Below are 21,797 nucleotides of genomic sequence, written 5' to 3' on the forward strand. Positions count from 1 at the left end.
CACCAACCACCAATACCACCGCCACTGATACCACCACTAATACCACCACCACTGATACCACCACCAATACCAACACTACCACCACCAATGCCACCACCAGTATTACCACCAATGGTACCACCACCACCAATACCACCACTAATACCACCACAAATTCCACCACCAGTACCAATACCACTAGAAGCAATACCACCACCAATACCAATACCACCACGACCAATACCACCATGACCAATACCACCACCACTAATACCACCACCAATGCCACCACCACCAACCACCAATACCACCCCCACTGATACCACCACTAATACCACCGCCCCCACTGATACCACCACCAATACCACCGCCACCACTGATACCACCACCAATACCACCACCGCCAATACCACCACCAATGCCACCACCACCGGTATCACCACCAATACCACCACCACCAATACCACCACTAATACCGCCACAAATACCACCACCACCAATAACACCACCACCAGTACCAATACCGCCAGTAGCAATACCACCACCAATACCAATACCACCATGACCTATACCACCACCACTACTAATACCACCATCACCAATACCCCACCACCACCACTACCAGTACCACCACCAATATCAATACCACCACCAATACCACCACCACTAATACCATCAATAAAACCACCACCAATACCAACACTGCCACCAATACCACCACTGATGCCAATCCTGCCACCAATACCACCACCAATGCCAATATCAAAATCACCAATACCAATAGCACCAACACCACCTCCAATGCCACCACCACTACCTCCAATGCCACCACCACTACTAATACCACCCCCACCTATGCCACCAACAATACCGCCAACACCAATACCATCACCATCACCAATACTACCACCAATATCACCACCACCACAAATACCACCACCACCACCAATACCACTGCCACCACCAAAACCACCACCACCACCACCACCAAAACCACCACCACCATCAAAACCACCACCAATACCACCACCACCATCAATACCACCACCTCACCATCAGCAATACCGCCACCAATACCACCACTCCCAACACCAACACCACTACTACCACCACCACCAATACCACCACCAATTCCACCCATACCACCACCTCCATCAATACCACCACCACCACTAATACCACCACCAATATCACCACCAGCAGTACCACCACCACCAATACCACCACCACTGATTCCACAACCACCACCACCAAAACCACCACCAGTACCACCTCTAACACCACCAATGCCACCACCCCCAATACCACCACCCCTACCAATATCATCACTGCCAATACCATCATCAATGCCACCAATACCACCACCACCAATGCCACCACCACCAATACCACCACCACCGATACCATGACCAATACTACCACCACCAATGCCACCACCACCAATACCACCACCACCGATACCACAACCACAACCACCACCACCAAAACCACCACCAGTACCACCTATACCACCACCAATATCACCACCACCAGCAATACCACCACCAATTCTACCATCAATTCCACCAATACCACCACCTTCATCAATACCACCACCGTCGATACCACTAGCAATACCACCACCAATAGCACCATCACCAATACTACCACTAATACCACCACCAATAATACCACCACAAATACCACCACCACTACCAATATCATCACCACCAATACCATCACCAATGCCACCAATACCCCCACCACCACCAGTACCACCACCAATGCCACCACCACCAATACCACCACCACCAATACCACCTCCAATACCACCACCAATACCACCACCACCGATACCACCACCACCGATACCACAACCACCACCACTAATACCACCACCAATGCCACCACCACCACCAGTACCACCACCGATACCACAACCACCAATACCACCAATAATACCATCAATACCACCACCAATACCACCACCACCAATAACACCACCACCAATACCACCTATACCACCACCTATACCACCACCACCACCACCTATGCCACCAATACCGCCAACACCAAAACTACCACCACCAATACCACCACCACTATCAATACTACCACCGCCAATAATACCACCACCACCACCACTATCACCACCAATACCATCACCAATGCCACCAATACCACCACCACCACCAGTACCACCACCAATACCAGTACCAATACCACCACCACCAGTACCACCAATACCACTGCCAATACCACCACCATCAATACCACCGCCAATGCCAATCCTGCCACCAATACCACCACCAATACCAATGCCAATAGCACCTCCAATACCACCATTAAAACCACCGCCACCAATACCAATAGCACCACCACCAATACCACCTTCAATACCGCCACCACCACTAATATTTATTTATTTTATTTATTTATGTAGTTTGTAGAGCGCGCAGCTACCCCCGAAGGGGTGTCCCGGCGCTAGAACCTGAGCCTCAGGGGGAGAAAAAGAGGGAGGAAGTCAGCAGTGTGAGTATCAGAGTCCAGAAAATAGCCAGGTTTTGAGTCTAGCCCGAAAGATGGTAATACCACCACCACCAATGCCACCAACAATACCGCCAACACTAATACCATCGCCACCACCAATACCACCACCACAGATACCACCACCAATACCACCACCACAGATACCACCACTAATGCCACCACCACCAATAGCACCACCACCACCAATACCCCCACAACCACCAAGATTACCACCACCACCACTACCACCACCACCAATACCACCACCACCACCATACCACCACCACCACCAATACCACCACCTCACCACCACCAATACCACCACAAATACCACCACCAATACCACCACCAATTCCACCACCTCCATCAATACCACCACCAATAATACCCCCACCAATAATACCACCACCACCAATGCCATGACCACCACCAATACCACCGCCACTACCAATATCATCACCACCAATACCATCACCATTGCCACCAATACCACCACCAGTACCACCACCAATGCCACCACCACCAATACAACCACCAAAACCACCACCACCAATACCACCACCAATTCCACCAATACCACCACCATCAATACCACCACCACTGATACCACCACCGTCGATACCACCACCAATACCACTACCAGCAATATCAATAGCACCACCACCATCACCAATGCCACCACCACCCATACCACCACCACCACTAATAACACCACCAATATCACCACCAATACCACCACTACCACCACCACCAATAATACCACCACCAATAAAACCACCAGCACTAATGCCACACCAATACCTCAAATACCACCATTACCACCACCTCCACCACCACCAACACCTCCACCACCAATACCACAACCACTAATAATACCACCACCACCACCAATGCCACCACAACCACCAGTATCACTACCACCAATACCACCACCACCACCACCACCAATACCACCACCAATACCACCACCAATACACCAATACCACAACCACCAATGCCACCACTACCACCACCACCACCAATACCACCACCAATATCACCTCCAATATCACCTCCACCAATATCACCACCACCAACACCACCACCGCCAATATACCACCTATACCACCACTACCACCACCACCACTACCACCACCAATACCACCACCACCAATACCACCACCACCAATACCACCACCACCAATACCAATACCACTACTACCACCACCACCAATGCCACTACCACAATACCACCACCAATACCACCATCAATACCACCACCACCACCACCAATACCACCCCCACCGACACCACCACCAATACCACCACCACCACCAATACCACCACCACTACCACCACCAATATCTCCACCAATGCCACCCCCACCACCAATACCACCACCACTGATACTACCACCAATTCCTACCACCACCACCAATACCACCACCAATACCACCACAACCAATATCACCACCACCAACACCACTACCCCACCAATATTACCACCACCAATACCAGCACCACCACCAATACCACCACCATTACCAATACCACCAGTACCAATACTGCCACCAATACCACTACCAATACCACCACTACGACGACCACCACCAATAACACCACCACCACCAGCACTACCAATACCACCAGCACTACCAATACCACCACCATCACCAACACCCCAGCATAACCACCACTAATAACACCACCAATACCACCACCAATAGCAATACCACCTCCACCAATACCACCACCACCAATACCGCCACCACCAATACCAATACTGCCACCACCAATACCACCACCATCAATGCCAGTACCACCACCACCACCACCAATACCACCACCACCTATTCTGTCACCACCAATACCACCACCTCCACCAATACTACCAGCAATACCAATACCACCACCAATACCATCACCAATACACCAATACCACCAATACCACCACCACCAATATCACCACCACCAATACCACCACCACCAATACCACCACCACCAATATCACCTCCACCAATATTACCACCACCAATACCACCACCACCAATACCACCACCACCAAAACCACTACCACCACCACCACCTATACCACTACCACAATACCACCACCATCACCAATACCACCAATACCACCACCAATGCGACCACCACCAATACCACCACCACCGATACCACCACCAATACCACCACCACCAATACCACTACTACCACCACCAATACCTCCACCAATGCCACCCCACCACCAATACCACCACCACCAATACCACCACCACTGATACTACCACCAATACCACCATCAATAACACCATCAATTCCTACCACCACAACCAATACCATCACCACCAATATCACCACCACCACCACTACCACCACTACCACTACCACCCCACCAATATTACCACCACCAATACCAGAACCACCACCACCACCAATACCACCACCATTACCAATACCACCAGTACCAATACTGCCACCAATACCACTACCAATACCAATACCACCACTACCACCACCACCACCAATATCTCCACCAATGCCACCCCCACCACCAATACCACCACCACTGATACTACCACCAATTCCTACCACCACCACCAATACCACCACCAATACCACCACAACCAATATCACCACCACCAACACCACTACCACTACCACCCCACCAATATTACCACCACCAATACCAGCACCACCACCAATACCACCACCATTACCAATACCACCAGTACCAATACTGCCACCAATACCACTACCAATACCACCACTACGACCACCACCACCAATAACACCACCACCACCAGCACTACCAATACCACCAGCACTACCAATACCACCACCATCACCAACACCCCAGCATAACCACCACTAATAACACCACCAATACCACCACCAATAGCAATACCACCACCACCAATAGCACCACCACCAATACCACCACCACCAATACCACCACCACCAATACCAATACCACTACTACCACCACCACCAATGCCACTACCACAATACCACCACCAATACCACCATCAATACCACCACCACCACCACCAATACCACCCCCACCGACACCACCACCAATACCACCACCACCAATACCACCACCACTACCACCACCAATATCTCCACCAATGCCACCCCCACCACCAATACCACCACCACTGATACTACCACCAATTTCTACCACCACCACCAATACCACCACCAATACCACCACAACCAATATCACCACCACCAACACCACTACCACTACCACCCCACCAATATTACCACCACCAATACCAGCACCACCACCAATACCACCACCATTACCAATACCACCAGTACCAATACTGCCACCAATACCACTACCAATACCACCACTACGACCACCACCACCAATAACACCACCACCACCAGCACTACCAATACCACCAGCACTACCAATACCACCACCATCACCAACACCCCAGCATAACCACCACTAATAACACCACCAATACCACCACCAATAGCAATACCACCTCCACCAATACCACCACCACCAATACCGCCACCACCAATACCAATACTGCCACCACCAATACCACCACCATCAATGCCAGTACCACCACCACCACCAATACCACCACCACCTATTCTGTCACCACCAATACCACCACCTCCACCAATACCACCAGCAATACCAATACCACCACCAATACCATCACCAATACACCAATACCACCACCACTAATACCACCACCACCAATACCACCACCACCAATACCACCACCACTAATACCACCACCACCACCAATATCACCACCACCAATATCACCTCCACCAATATTACCACCACCAATACCACCACCACCAATACCACCACCACCAATACCACTACCACCACCACCACCGATACCACCACCAATACCACCACCACCAATACCACCACTACCACCACCAATACCTCCACCAATGCCACCCCACCACCAATACCACCACCACCAATACCACCACCACTGATACTACCACCAATACCACCATCAATAACACCATCAATTCCTACCACCACAACCAATACCATCACCACCAATATCACCACCACCACCACTACCACCACTACCACTACCACCCCACCAATATTACCACCACCAATACCAGAACCACCACCACCACCAATACCACCACCATTACCAATACCACCAGTACCAATACTGCCACCAATACCACTACCAATACCAATACCACCACTACCACCACCACTACCACCACCACCAACAGCACTACCAATACCACCAGCACTACCAATACCACCACCACCACCAATACCCCAGCATAACCACCACTAATAACACCACCACCAATACCAGTACCACCACCAATACCAATACCACCACCAATAGCAATACCACCTCCACCAATACCACCACAACCAATACCACCACCACCAATACCGCCACCACCAATACCGCCACCACCAATACCACCACCATCAATACCAGTACCACCACCACCAATACCACCACCACCTATTCTGTCACCACCAATACCACCACCTCCACCAATACCACCAGCAATACCAATACCACCACCAATACCACCACCAATACACCTATACCAATACCACCACCAATACCACCACCACCACTAATACCACCACCAATACCACCACCACCACCACCAATATCACCACCACCAATATCACCACCACCAATACCACCACTGCCAATACCACCTATACCACCACCACTACCACCACCACCAATACCACCACCAACAATACCACTACTACCACCACCACCACCAGTACCACTACCACAATACCACCACCACCAATACCACCACCAATGCAACCACCACCACCACCAATACCACCAATACCGCCACCACCGATACCACCACCAATACCACCACCAAAACCACCACCAATGCCACCCCCACCACCAATACCACCACCATACCACCACCACCAATACCACCACCACCAATACCACCACCACTGATACCACCACCTATACCACCACCAATTCCTACCACCACCACCACCAATACCACCACTAATGCCACCACAACCAATACCATCACCACCAATAACACCACCACCACTAATACCACCACCAATATCACCACCACCACCATTACCACCACCAATACTTGCACCACCACCAATGCCACCACCACCACCAATACCACCACCATTACTAATACCACCAGTACCAATACTGCCACCAATACCACCACCAATACCAATATCACCACTACCACCACCACCACCATTATCACCACTACCACCACTACCACCACCACCAATAACACCACCACCAGCAGCACTACCAATACTACCACCATCACCAATACCCCAGCATAACCACCACCAATACCATTACCACCACCAATACCAATACCACCACCAATACCAATACCACCACCACCAATACCGCCTCCACCAATACCAATACTGCCACCACCAATAACACCACCATCAATACCAGTACCACCACCAGTACCACCACCACCAATACCACCACCACCTATTCTGCCACCACCACCAATGCCACCACCACCACCACCACCAATACCAGCACCACCAATACCAGCACCACCAATACCACCACCACCAATACCACCACCAATAGCACCACCAGCACCGAACAATACCACCACCAGCACCGAACAATACCACCACCACCACAAATATAACCAATACAAATACCACCACCACCAATACAACTAGCACCAACTCAGCACCTCTCGCTCATTAGTAATAGCAGGGGCACTGTACGAGGGCAGAGCTGCAGCGGAGACCATCCCTCCCTCCATGCCTGCCATAAAGCACAGCCCACCATGCACCAGGAGGTGAAGCCAGGGCCCTACTACAGCTGGAGTGTTTTTTATTAGGCCAAAGATAGCAATGACATTACGCAATGCCACACTGCACACTCAAATCACAGAGAGGGGAAAGAATAGCCCCTCCCCCTCTTCCTCCTGAACCGCAACAGTGTAATCACAGAGCGAAAGGTGTTGGAGCGCTTTGTTAGTGTTTATAGCTCGGATCATATGTAACTCTTACTTCACACTTTGTGTAATTTGTGTCATTTACAACACTTACACATCCTCTTCACTGCACTATTTATCACTACTTTGAAGACGTCGCAGGCCGGTCTCTTCCTCTGATATTTACAATCTAACAAGCGGTCGTGAAGGCCCTTTATTGCAATGCAATAGGTCTCGCATTTGCAAGAGTTTAAGCTATCATTATTGTAAATGACAAAGCCTTTTATTTATGTTAAAAATCCAAAACATAAATAAAAGGCATTGTCATTTACAGTGCCAATAGCTCAAACTCATGTGAATGCGAGATCTATTGCATAGCAAATGCTTGCATAACTGTGCAACATGACTTCACAAATGAAAGTGATATGACGCTGTTAATGCTGGCCATGTCATAGCACTTTTTTTCTTGGGTTTTTTGAAGTTCTTGTGCTGTTTAGACAGATTTCTGTTGAGCAAAGCACGCAAGGCATTTCAGCCGCTCAACGGGCACAATGGTACGGGGCTTCACAGGCCCTTCCCTTCTTAAAAATTAGTTCCAGGCAACAGCACACAAATTTGGACAAAGGCAGGAGGGGTGCTCAGAAAAGTCTGCTGGCAACATGCTGCACGGAAAACAAATGTCTGTGTTGCTTTAAACGACGAAAGTACGGTGCAGTAACCCGCCTTTCCTGTTGGACAGGGTACACCGATTGATTTACTCTCCAGGAGGCACGCTTCTTTTTGTTTTCCACTCATGCAGAGCTGGTATATGAAACACACTGTGCTTTGAAGTTCAAAGAATCGGACATTTTCCTGGAGTGGATTAAAAATAAGTATGAGTGCTATGGGTATTAGGGAAAAGTCCAAGGGAAGGCATGACAACATTTCCAAAGTAAATGCTTATCTTTGCTCTAGTATTTGTTTTTTAAGGAGTGATGCTTAGTTTCTGCATTAGTGGGTATACAGAAACAAATATTATTTGATTAACTGTGCGCAACTTTTGAGCCTATTTCTTTGAAAATGTACACACACATATGCTTATTTTTAATAACTCATTGCTATTCTGAAGAAAGTTCTTACTCTACATTTATTGTTAATAGTACTCATGACAATAGTAACACTTATCAGGACATTTTCTGCATGCTTCATAGTTTACTTGGTTGTATGTGATTTCATAGAAAAACGATTTAGTAGAATACCATTGCTAAAAATACATTAACTCTAAACGGTTTAATGCCTGAAGGAGCAAGATGGCGGATTGAAGCCGCCACGGAGCACAGCAGAGTGGTGGTTCTCCCCGCGCCCATGGTAGAAAAAAACGGATTTCTACGAACGGAATGCTGAAAGGAAAAGAAAACCTCTGACCTGACATAAATCAGCGTGGATGAACGGATGTGGCGGCCTTTCAAAATCCGAATAGGGTGGTTGCTGCAAGTAGCGCGGTCTCCTTTGTGGAGATTGGCTGGCCGGTCGGCGTTTGACTGGTCGGGTCTGCTGCTTGCGGTAGCTCCCACTGTGGCTCCGGTGCTCGAGGCGGTGACGGAGGCCGCAGTACAGCGGAAGATGGTGCCACCTAAAACTGCCCCAAGAAGCACCCGCACTGGCAGGAACGCCGCCGCAGGAGAAGCAGGTACTGTCGATGGAGGGGAAATGGCGGAGAGACCTGGTCAGACGATCAGTAAGCCGGTAACACGCATGTTACAGTCAGGGAAGGTGGCAGTGCTCACTGCAAGCAACCCGGGGAAAGATCTTACTGGCAACAAAATTACTGATGTTTCACTCGTAGCGATTCCTCCTTGCAATATTGTCGCTATTGATGTTGAGACTGCTAGGGCTGATTTGACTTTAGAGGCAGCTGTAGCCCTGAATAATGACTGCGCAGACTTGGGGTATTGGAATGGTGTTGCAGTGTAAGAGACCCTTACCTCTCTTACATCCACAATAGCTCAGCCGGTGGGTATGTTTGATACATCTGGCAGGAGCCCGACTAACTTACCTAATACATCTAGCCATACAAATGCGCCAAATCTGGAAGTCAGTCCCATTGACACTCTTAGAGCGGCTGAAGTGGCGGAATTGGGGGCAAAGGTCTGCGCGGCTATAGACGATATGCTGGAAGAAGCAGGCACGGGAGATGAAATAGGCTCAAACGAAGACTTTGAGGATCTAGTGGAGATTACTACTCAAACTCCTACGGACACGGGCAAAATATCTGGGGGCAAGAAAGTGAAAGGGAAGCCCAAAATAAAAGTTAAAAAGGCTATTGGTGGGCAGAACACTATAACTCCACGTGGAAAAGCCATTTCTGATAATAGTCCCTTACGGAAATGGGTGCAGGCAAAGGGCAGTGTCAAGTCTATGGTATTGCGACTCTCGGGTACTAGCCCTACGGATGGAAGTCTAACAGAGGTTCTTACCCCGATCATAACAGAAGCCGACGGCTCTAAGGTGGGCTCCCCGGACGCGAATCAATCTACACTGTCCGTCTTCAGAGTGGATCAAACTATAGAAGGTACTAGTTTGACTCAAGTGGCAATTCAATCGACGGATGGGGGCACGATTAATCAGGAAGATAAGACATCATCATTATGTCTGATATTACAGGCCTTAAACGAGCAAAGACAGGAAGCCCAACAGCACTACCTGCAGGTACGAGATGATAACAGCAGAATGCAATACTCCCTACAAGAGATGGCGGGTAAACTTGGAGGATTAACTCAAGATATCTCAGAATTGCAGCAGAGAGTCATGGGCACTGAAGAACTGTCGTCTTGCACAGAGGTTTTTGTGAAGGAGCATGAGGCTCAGATTTCAAGTATACAGGATAAGCTGGAGGACATGGAAAATCGCCAGCGGCGACAAAATCTTAGACTTTTCGGAATTCCGGAAGGGGCAGAAGGGGCAGATCCGAGGGCCTACATAGTCCAATTATTTCAAAAAGCATTTCCAGACCTCTCCGACTGGGACTGGGACTCGCAGTTACAAAGGGTCCACAGACTACCGTTAGTCCAGAGGAATAAGGGGGGGGTCAATACCCTCGGCCATTTTTGATCTATTTAGGAAAGTTTTTATTGAGACAGGCTGTCTCATTGAAGGCTCGACCTAACTCTCCAGTTTCAACAGAATCTGTTACCTTTTTTGTAAGGTCAGACTTAAGCAAAGCCACAATGGAAAGGCGTCGGAAGTTACAACAGTTTATAGATCCAATTAAAGCTCTTGGTGGCCAAGTCTTTTTGCAAGAACCAGCGCGCTTGAAAGTATTTAAGAGTGGCCATACATATTTCTTCACAAATGAAAAGGATGTGGAACAGTTAGTGGCCAAGTGGCAAGCAGAAGCCAGGGAGAAGATGTAGATGTAGAACAGTGTTCTGTAATAATTATGGACATGGTTAAGAGATCACTTGGTGTTTGATGGGTTTCAGTGAATTCATGTGAGGGTTGTTAGTGATTTCTTGTATATGTTACATATCTTACATACTCTAGTATGAACTGGGTACATTAAGTGCAATTTTTAATATTGGTAATGCAGAACAAAAAGGTGCAGGGTAGACCACCATGGCTGTGACTCTGTATGGCTGCCCAGACAGCAGCAGCTGGATAAAGAGGGGAATCCTCCCCTATGGGACAGGGGTAGCAGGGTGGGAAGGTGCGGGATGGGGGGGGAGTAGGGGTCGGATGGGTTCACGGGTGGGGGGGAAATCTAGAAAAAACAACATGAGGATAATGCGCATTAAGAATACCAATAGTAAGATTATTCTGGATCTAATGAATAAGGAATTATTAGGATGGATCGGCTGAGATGTTTAGCCTGGAATGTAGCAGGTTTGAATAGTAGAAATAAGAGGCAGCTAGTTTTCGAAGAATTAAGGATTTACAATCCGCAAACAGTTTTACTTTCAGAAACACATATCTCCTATAAAGACCGCAGTTTATTAAGGCAATTAGGGTATGATGTAGTTGTCAGTTCAGATTTAAACGCTTCAATACGAGGAGTTGCAATTTTAAAACCTTTTAGACCCGAGATTAGTAAAACAGCTTCAGATAAAGGCGGCAGATGGGCTATAGCACAAATAATAATGGAAGGCTGTAAATATACGATTTGTGTTGTATATGGTCCAAATATAGACGACCCCACAGTTCTTGACAGGGTAAACATCGAGTTGCTGGGTTGGGAGGGAGAACGGGTAGTAATGGGCGATTTTAATTGTATTATGAACTATGATATTGATACTACCAGACGTGAGGCCTTCCAGAGGATGCGGAAGACACGAGCTGCAATCAAAGAAATGGGCCGAATACATGCTATAAAGGATGCTTGGCGGGTATTATATCCAAATGTGGCAGGTTATACTTATTATTCAGCTGCACATAGATTATGCTCACGTATAGATATGGCCTGGGTTTCAGATAGGATTTTAGAATCAAGTATTATGGAGATTTGCCAACGGGTCACTTCTGACCACAACCCCATCCTTCTCTCCTTTAGAATATCAGCAGAGAGACAGAGAACCCAGCTTTTTTCATTTCCCAGGTATTTATTCTTATATGCAGACTTTATAATGCAGCTCAAGGTACATTTGAAAGAATTCTTGGAAATTAATATTGACTCAGCCACGCCTACTGTGGTATGGGATGCTTGCAAGGCTAGTATTAGGGCTTTCACTCAACAATTTATATTGAGACAGAATTATGAATGCAAGAAGTAAACAGAAAAAAACTATTGCAAATATACTCATAGTAGAGAATCAAATGGCTGAGGTGTTACTCCAGGGCTTGACAAAGGTAGAGGATCTGGGATACATTTTGGTTGACCTTAAATCTGCTCTAAAAAACACATTTAGGGAAAAAAGTATTGCTAAGCTAAATAAATATCATCTATCCCAATATGAGAGTGGGGAAAAAATAGGGAAGATTCTAGCATACAAAGTCGCAGAAGATAAGGCTAAAACTCTTATAAAGGCAATTAAGGGGCCCAATAACCTGGTCTATGAGCATCCCAATCAGATACTGGAACAATTTGCTAACTATTATCGAGAACTCTATACCCTGGAAAATCAGCCTGTGCTGGGCGATATACACACATATCTGCAAATTAACTTATTGAATCGTAAAGAGGATGAAAAATCTGACTTATTAATAGGGGATATCACGATGGAAGAAATCAAACTAGCAATTACTGCCTTGCTGTCTGGCAAAGCATCGGGAGTGGATTCAATTCCCCTGGAGTTATATAAAACGTGCATGGACGAGTTACTTCCATTGGTCAGTCAGGTAGCTAGATTTATTGCAGCAGGAGGAAAGGCCCCTAGTTCCTGGAATATCGCACAGATTGTTTTCTTTAAAAAAAAAAAAAACAAGCCAGCTGACGAATGTGGGTCATATAGACCCATATCACTTATAAACACCGATGCAAAAAGTTTTGCTAACATTTTGGCGACTCGTCTGGCACCGATAATGTGTGGCCTGGTGTCCCCACAGCAACATGGGTTCTTCTTAGGAAGGGATACCACGGCCCATGTAAATATGGCAGTGACAGCATTTGATGTTGCTAGGATTAAGTCAACCCCACTCTGTATGATACAATTAGACGCTGAAAAAGCTTTTGACCGAGTGGGGTGGGACTTCCTCTGGGCTATGCTGTCAGCATTTGGATTTAAAGGCCAGTTTTTACAATGGATACAAGCTCTATATGACCATCCTAGTGCCAAAATCAGATGTGCAGGGTTGCAATCTTCTAAGTTTCTAATATCTCGTGGCACTCGTCAAGGGTGCCCTCTGTCACCGTTATTATTTGCTTTATCAATGGAACCATTTCTCTCAGCTCTGCAAAACCAACCCCGAATAATCCCTTTTGTCTCTGGCTTGAATTCTCTTAAAATTACGGTATATGCAGACGACATTGCAATATATTCAACAGATGTTATTGAAGCAATTAAGGGGATAATTCAGGAGGCAAGGAGATTTGGGGCTATTTCAGGCTACAGACTGAATACTAATAAAACCCAAGTAGTGATGAATTATAAACCTCCGGCTCCAATACAGGGAATCTGTAGTGCTGCTACTTACTTAGGTGTTAGAGTCTCTGCAAAAATAGATGAGATAGTTGCATTAAACTATGAGGTATTACTGAAAGAAACAGTTATTTCTTTTAAAAAGTGGCATAAGGTGCCTCTAGGCCTTAGCGGGCGGATACATTTAATAAAAATGAAGATTTTGCATAAAATTTCTTTATTTGTTCCGGTCCATCCCATTGCGTGTGAATAATTCTTTCTTTAAACATCTAGATGAGATTTTTAGCAGTTTTATTTGGGGCTATAAAAAAGCGCATCGAGCAATTGCTCTGCTAAAGCTTCCATTTAATCAGGGTGGTCATGATTTTCCAGATTTCAAATTATATTTTTGGTCATCTTTTCTTAGTCGTCTTCGCAGTCTATTAAACCCTAGTAATATCTTTTTTTTCATGTATTTATGCTAAGGGAAGATTCTAATATGTTTCTTTTAAGAACTAACGACCCAAACTACTATAAGCGGGTCAAATTTAAGACCTTGCGGGATAGTGTAATTATTTGGCGTGCAAGAAATCGTTTTTTCATCCTGAACTTCCCCTATGGGATAATCCAGGTCTTCCAGAAATCTTTCATGATGGGGTTGGTAAACAATGATCTAGTTCAGGCATAAATATCCTTGGGGATCTTTATGACTTTAGTGGGTTTATGACATTTGAAACACTGACGATTTTATATAATCTCTCAGAAGGCATGCGGTTTAAGTACTATCAGATTCGTGATTATTTTATACGTAGTATGAATCTTATAATTGTTTGAGATTCTGATGTATGGAATTGTTTATATGTGGCTAAGGATAAATCATTGATTAGTATCGGATATAAAAGTTTCAACTCCTATAAGGAGGATGATTGTTCGAGAATAGCCGATCGCTGGAGTCAAAGAATTGGTACTATCATCACAGCTAATACTATCTCGTCAGCTCTCAGCAGTATCAGTAGGGCGGTACACTCTTCCAATTTGAGACTGCAGCAGTATAGAACAATATGTTTGTTATACTACACACCCGAAAGGATAGCAAAATGGTCTTTAAATAATTCTACTAGCGATCGGACAAAGTGCCCAAAATGCGATTTAGTGGCAGCTGACTTGAAACATATGTTCTTTTTTTGTCCGGAATTAACAGAATTTTAGCGAAGAGTTGCTCAAATTTTGACTCAGAAACTTAAGAGATCTATATCATTTACAGCACTGGATGTAATGTTGGGCGGGCAGAATAGGAACTTTAACCAGAAAGATCTAATAGCTATTACATTGGCCTGTGCCAGACTGACAATATCTTTGGTCTGGATCTCGCGGTGTGGATGTATGACGTTACAACGCACACTTTTACAACGCATGCACTTACAACGCATTTTTTACAACGCATAATCCATTACAACGCACTACACTTACAACGCATGACACTACAACGCATTTTTAAAAACTACCTTTACAACGCATACCATTACAACGCATAATATTAAATTGCATTTAAGGTAAGTATTAGATAGTATAGGGGTAAAAACTACTTTTCTAACTCCAGGGGGTGCAACAGTAGGGTAAGTGTTGGATAGTATAGGGGTAAAAATTGCTATTCTAACTCCAGGGGGTGCAACAGTAGGGTAAGTGTTGGATAGTATAGGGGTAAAAATTGCTATTCTAACTCCAAGGGGTGCAACAGTAGGGTAAGTGTTGGATAGTATAGGGGTAAAAATTACTATTCTAACTCCAGGGGGTGCAACAGTAGGGTAAGTGTTGGATAGTATAGGGGTAAACATTACTATTCTAACTCCAGGGGGTGCAACAGTAGGGTAAGTGTTGGATAGTATAGGGGTAAAAATTACTATTCTAACTCCAGGGGATGCAACAGTAGGGTAAGTGTTGGATAGTATAGGGGTAAAAATTACTATTCTAACTCCAGGGGGTGCAACAGTAGGGTAAGTGTTGGATAGTATAGGGGTAAAAATTACTATTCTAACTCCAGGGGGTGCAACAGTAGGGTAAGTGTTGGATAGTTTAGGGGTAAACATTACTATTCTAACTCCAGGGGGTGCAACAGTAGGGTAAGTGTTGGATAGTATAGGGGTAAAAATTACTATTCTAACTCCAGGGGGTGCAACAGTAGGGTAAGTGTTGGATAGTATAGGGGTAAAAATTACTATTCTAACTCCAGGGGGTGCAACAGTAGGGTAAGTGTTGGATAGTATAGGGGTAAAAATTACTATTCTAACTCCAGGGGGTGCAACAGTAGGGTAAGTGTTGGATAGTATAGGGGTAACAATTACTATTCTAACTCCAGGGGGTGCAACAGTAGAGTAAGTGTTGGATAGTGTAGTGTAATATTATGCTTTGTAATGGTAGGCGTTGTAATGGAATGCGTTGTAAAGGTAGTTTTTAAAAATGCGTTGTAGTGTCATGCGTTGTAAGTGTAGTGCGTTGTAATGGATTATGCGTTGTAAAAAATGCGTTGTAAGTGTAGTGCGTTGTAACAGTTGCGTTGTAAAGGTTGTTCCCCTCGCGGTGTCCACCGTCGGTTTTGGAGTGGTGGGGTCTGGTCAAAGAAACATATGACATGGAACTTGCACTAGCTAAAATGAGGGAGGTTCGTTCATTATGTAAATGTGAAAAAATTTGCGGTTCATTTATTTAAAAAAATAAAATAAAAATTCTTGGATATTCATGTATAGCTAAAATGATCTTGGGTAGTTATCCTATCTACTGAGCTTTAGAAAATTGTATTTCTTTTGTCTGTATTGATGCTATTTAATTGTTTATGGTTATTTTCTCATGTTGTCAATAAAAACAATTTAAAAAAAATAATAATAAACGGTTTAATGGAAATTTTCTGGATTCATTGCATTTACCATTTCATTACATGTCTATTTTTCGAAATTGCCTTCTGCATGCTTATGTTTTAAGGTGTAAATAAAATGGTTGCAGAGCTTACTTTTAGAAGCATTTTTGTTTAAGGTATTTATTGCAATCCCTTCCGCCAGGGTACATTATTTCTGATTTATATATTTTACATTGTCAAACAATTACTTTAGATGCCTTTAATTCGCTGAACCTTAACCACCCCTAAACACCATCCATCTCTGCCCCCTAAACAAGCCTGCCCATGCATAAGCTACACCCATCCCTGATACATAAACTCCACAGATCTCTGAACCCTCAAAGCCCTTTCTAACCCTAAACTCCACTCATCTACCCTAAACTCCACTCATCCTTGAACCCAGGGCTGGACTAGGAACACAAACCGGCCCTGGAAATTGAGTCAGGCCAGCCTTGGGGGTGGGGTTTGGGGTGTTGAGAGGAGGGAGGCAGGGGGAGATGTGCGTGGAAAACACTGCAGCTGCTTTTGTTACAGGGGGTGCAGCTATGCTGCAAAACCGGCCCCCAGTAACAAAAACGGCCCCTAGGGGTACAAAACTGGCACCCACCCTGGCGGTCCACCGGGGAAACGCCCGGTGCCCGTTTTGGCCAGTCCGGCCCTGCTTGAACCCTAAAACCACCCATCACCACACATAAACTCCACCCATCTCTGACTCTTAAATTCCACCCACTCCTGGACTCCTAAAGCCTTTACTACCCCTAAACTCTACCCATCTCTTAATCTAAATCCCCCTCACCACCCCTAAACTCCACTCATCCCTGAACCCTAAAAAAAACCCTCACCACCCCTGAAAACCACCATTCATGACCTAGAAAACCCTCACCACCACTAACTTCCCCCATCACTGAGCCCTAGAACCCTTTCTACATATAAACTTCCCCTATCCCTGAGCCCTTAAAACCACCACACCACCCTACATTCCAAACACTAAAAAACCCTTCACCACCCCAAACCTCTACCCATGACTGAACCTTAAAAACACTCACCAGCCCGAACCTCCACTTTTATTTAAACCTAAAAAACCTAAACACCCCAACACACCACCCATCACTGAACCCTAAAAAGCCCTCAGCACCCTTCAACTTCACTCATCCCTAAAAACTCTTAACCACCCTAAACTCCATCTTAAACTCAACCCATGCAGGATCCCTAAAACTCCTTACCACCCTAACCTCTACCCATCCCTGAACCCTAAAAATCCTTTACTGCTCCTAAACATCACTGTAGGAAGCTAGGTTTCTGTTGCAGTAACCCCCCCCCCACACTTTTTGCCAGACAACTGATGCATTTTGACTTGATGCGCCCTGGGTCCCTGCCAATCAGGGTCCGAAGGGCCTGTGTTCTTTCCCAAAAACTGTACCTTGTACCCCCCAATTGTCACTCTCTGGCCACAGGTCAGCCCCTGGTAAATGGTACCACAGGTACCGAGGGCACTGTGACCAGGGAAGGCCTCTAAGGGCTGCAGCACTTATTGTGCCGCCCTTAGAGGCCTTGCAGGCTGCATGTTTTGGTGCAGAACAAAGTGAAGAGTCGACATGGCACACATCCCAGTGTGCCATGACTACAACCCACTGCCCTGGCATAGATCAGCCAGCCCTCTAGCTGGGTGCACAATACCAGTGGTGAGGGTATATGTGCATGAGCCCTGTACCCTTACAGTGTCTAAGTCAATTCTTAGACATTATACCTGCAGTACTGCCATTAAGAATATATGGTGCTGGGAGTTTGTCATTACGAACTCCACAGTACCATAATGGCTTTACTGAAAACTAAGAAGTTTGGTATTTGGTGTACGATTTAATGAAAAATGCACTCAGAAGGCATCTTAAAGATGCCCCCTGAAAAACGACCAGCCTCTGGTGGGTTCCCTGACTGGTACACACCAGCCTGCCACCACAAGACATGTTTCTGGACCCCTGGGGTGGGATCCTTCGCACCCTGAGCCCAGAAACAAAGCCTTTCCTGGGTGGAGGTTTTCACACCTCCCCCAGGCCAGGAAGAGCCATCTGTGGCAGGGGAGCTTCAAGGGCCTTGCGCCTTTGTAATGCGACCCCCAGCCTCTCCTGCTATCAGGGGCAGGCCCCCTTCTTGTCTCCCCTCCTTTTCGGCGTAAATACAGGTGAGAAAAATTAGCACAGTCCAGAAATTGTGCCCACCTCTGCCAACCCCATCCCTCAGGTGGGGGAGGGGAGGGGAAACCCACTTGTCAGTGCCCGCCATCTTGCAGATGGCAGGCACTGTTCAATTAGGACTAGGGATTGTGCCCACTCCCCCACGTGGGGTGAGCGAACAAAGGGTGTAGTCACCCTAAGGTCAGTAGCCCATTGACGACTAACCTCAAGACCCCTAAAACAGTATTTAGGGGGCAGCTCTGAACGAAGAAGGCAGATTCCCGCAGCCTAGGAAGAAAAAGGACGAAAGAGGACACCCAGCAGAGGAGACTGCAGAGAACAACTGACTTGGCACCAGCCCTACCTGCTCGTCTGCAGTTTCCAGAGATCCTGTGCCAAAAGTCGCCATGTCCTTCAGCCAGAGACCTTCAGAACCCTAGGAGGACTGACTCCCTTCAACAAAGACTGCAGTTTCGTTAAAAAGGAAACTCCCAAGTCAGACTCTGAGCCTGCTGTGGACAAAGAAACCCTAAGCCTGGAACCACCACTGCACTTGTCACCTACAGCCCGAGTTTGAGTGGCACCCACGTCCCAGCTAGGTCCCCCAGCGCTCCAAAGTCGGAGTCCAATGTGGGTTGACCCCTCCAGGACTCCCCGACGTCGCCTACAGCCTCTGCATGGAGACCCCCCAACCGTCAGTGGACCGGTAAGGTGAAATCTGACCTCAAAAGGCACCCCTGCATCCAGCCGCCCTGCGCCCTGGAGAAGAGAACCCAACATGCACATACACCCCTGAGAACTCCAACTTACCTCCCAGCTGTTAGTTCCTCCCGGAAGTCTTCCTGGACCGAGCCAGCAGCTGAAAACCAAAACCAAAAATCCCCATTAAAAATAATAGGGCACCCTGCACCCAGCTGGCCCAGCGCCACTGTGGGTGCACTTTGTATGCTAAACTGGATCCCCCTTTGCCCTGAGCTTAACACTAGGAGCCTTGCTCCCAGAACCTAGTGGCCTTTTCATAAGCAGCCACTAACCGGAGGCCCCCTAACCCCCATTGGATAATATTGGGCCTCAGCACTCAGCACCCGACCACCCTAATGCCTCTGAAGGTTTAACAAGAGTGCATCATTGACCCTGGGGGAACCCTTGTTCTTACCTCAGAAGCTCAACCTCAAAGACCGATTACTTACCTGGTAACCGTTAAATTAATTTCTCTCTATAGGAACCCATTGACTGTTTTTATCTGACAAATGTTCTAAGTGTGGAGTTGATTTGTATGGAAACCTAAAAAAATACAATTGTGCAAAACTGTTTTTACTTACCTTTTCCGATTGTCCAATTGTGATATCTAGTTATCACACTGAGTAGAAAAAGTAATCTAAAAAGTGATCTGTACAGTAATTTCAATACCTTAACTTACCTGTATTTGAAACAACTGCATTTGAACGTGCATTCACCGTCGGTTTTGGAGTGGTGGGGTCTGGTCAAAGAAACATATGACATGGAACTTGCACTAGCTAAAATGAGGGAGGTTCGTTCATTATGTAAATTTGAAAAAATTTGGGGTTCATTTATTTAAAAAAATAAAATAAAAATTCTTGGATATTCATGTATAGCTAAAATGATCTTGGGTAGTTATCCTATCTACTGAGCTTTAGAAAAGTGTATTTCTTTTGTCTGTATTGATGCTATTTAATTGTTTATGGTTATTTTCTCATGTTGTCAATAAAAACAATTTAAAAAAAAAAATAATAAACGGTTTAATGGAAATTTTCTGGATTCATTGCATGTACCATTTCATTACATGTCTATTTTTCGAAATTGCCTTCTGCATGCTTATGTTTTAAGGTGTAAATAAAATGGTTGCAGAGCTTACTTTTAGAAGCATTTTTGTTTAAGGTATTTATTGCAATCCCTTCCGCCAGGGTACATTATTTCTGATTTATATATTTTACATTGTCAAACAATTACTTTAGATGCCTTTAATTCGCTGAACCTTAACCACCCCTAAACACCATCCATCTCTGCCCCCTAAACAAGCCTGCCCATGCATAAGCTACACCCATCCCTAATACATAAACTCCACAGATCTCTGAACCCTCAAAGCCCTTTCTAACCCTAAACTCCACTCATCTACCCTAAACTCCACTCATCCTTGAACCCAGGGCTGGACTAGGAACACAAACCGGCCCTGGAAATTGAGTCAGGCCAGCCTTGGGGGTGGGGTTTGGGGTGTTGAGAGGAGGGAGGCAGGGGGAGGTGTGCGTGGAAAACACTGCAGCTGCTTTT

The 21,797-nt window shown here is 46.1% G+C and overlaps 1 long non-coding RNA gene across 1 annotated transcript in view; it reads right to left on the bottom strand.

The window, feature by feature from the left end:
* The window catches only part of LOC146829390 (uncharacterized), a 147,887-nt gene extending 127,518 nt beyond the window's left edge, over window positions 1-20,369 (bottom strand). The window contains exon 1 of the long non-coding RNA XR_014962235.1: window positions 20,319-20,369. This is a non-coding gene — a long non-coding RNA (uncharacterized LOC146829390). The remainder of the gene's footprint in view (window positions 1-20,318) is intronic.
* Between the last annotated feature and the right edge of the window lie 1,428 nt (window positions 20,370-21,797).

The sequence above is a fragment of the Triturus cristatus genome, chromosome 5_2 (assembly GCF_964204655.1).
Source record: "Triturus cristatus chromosome 5_2, aTriCri1.1, whole genome shotgun sequence".
NCBI classification, from domain to species: domain Eukaryota; kingdom Metazoa; phylum Chordata; class Amphibia; order Caudata; family Salamandridae; genus Triturus; species Triturus cristatus.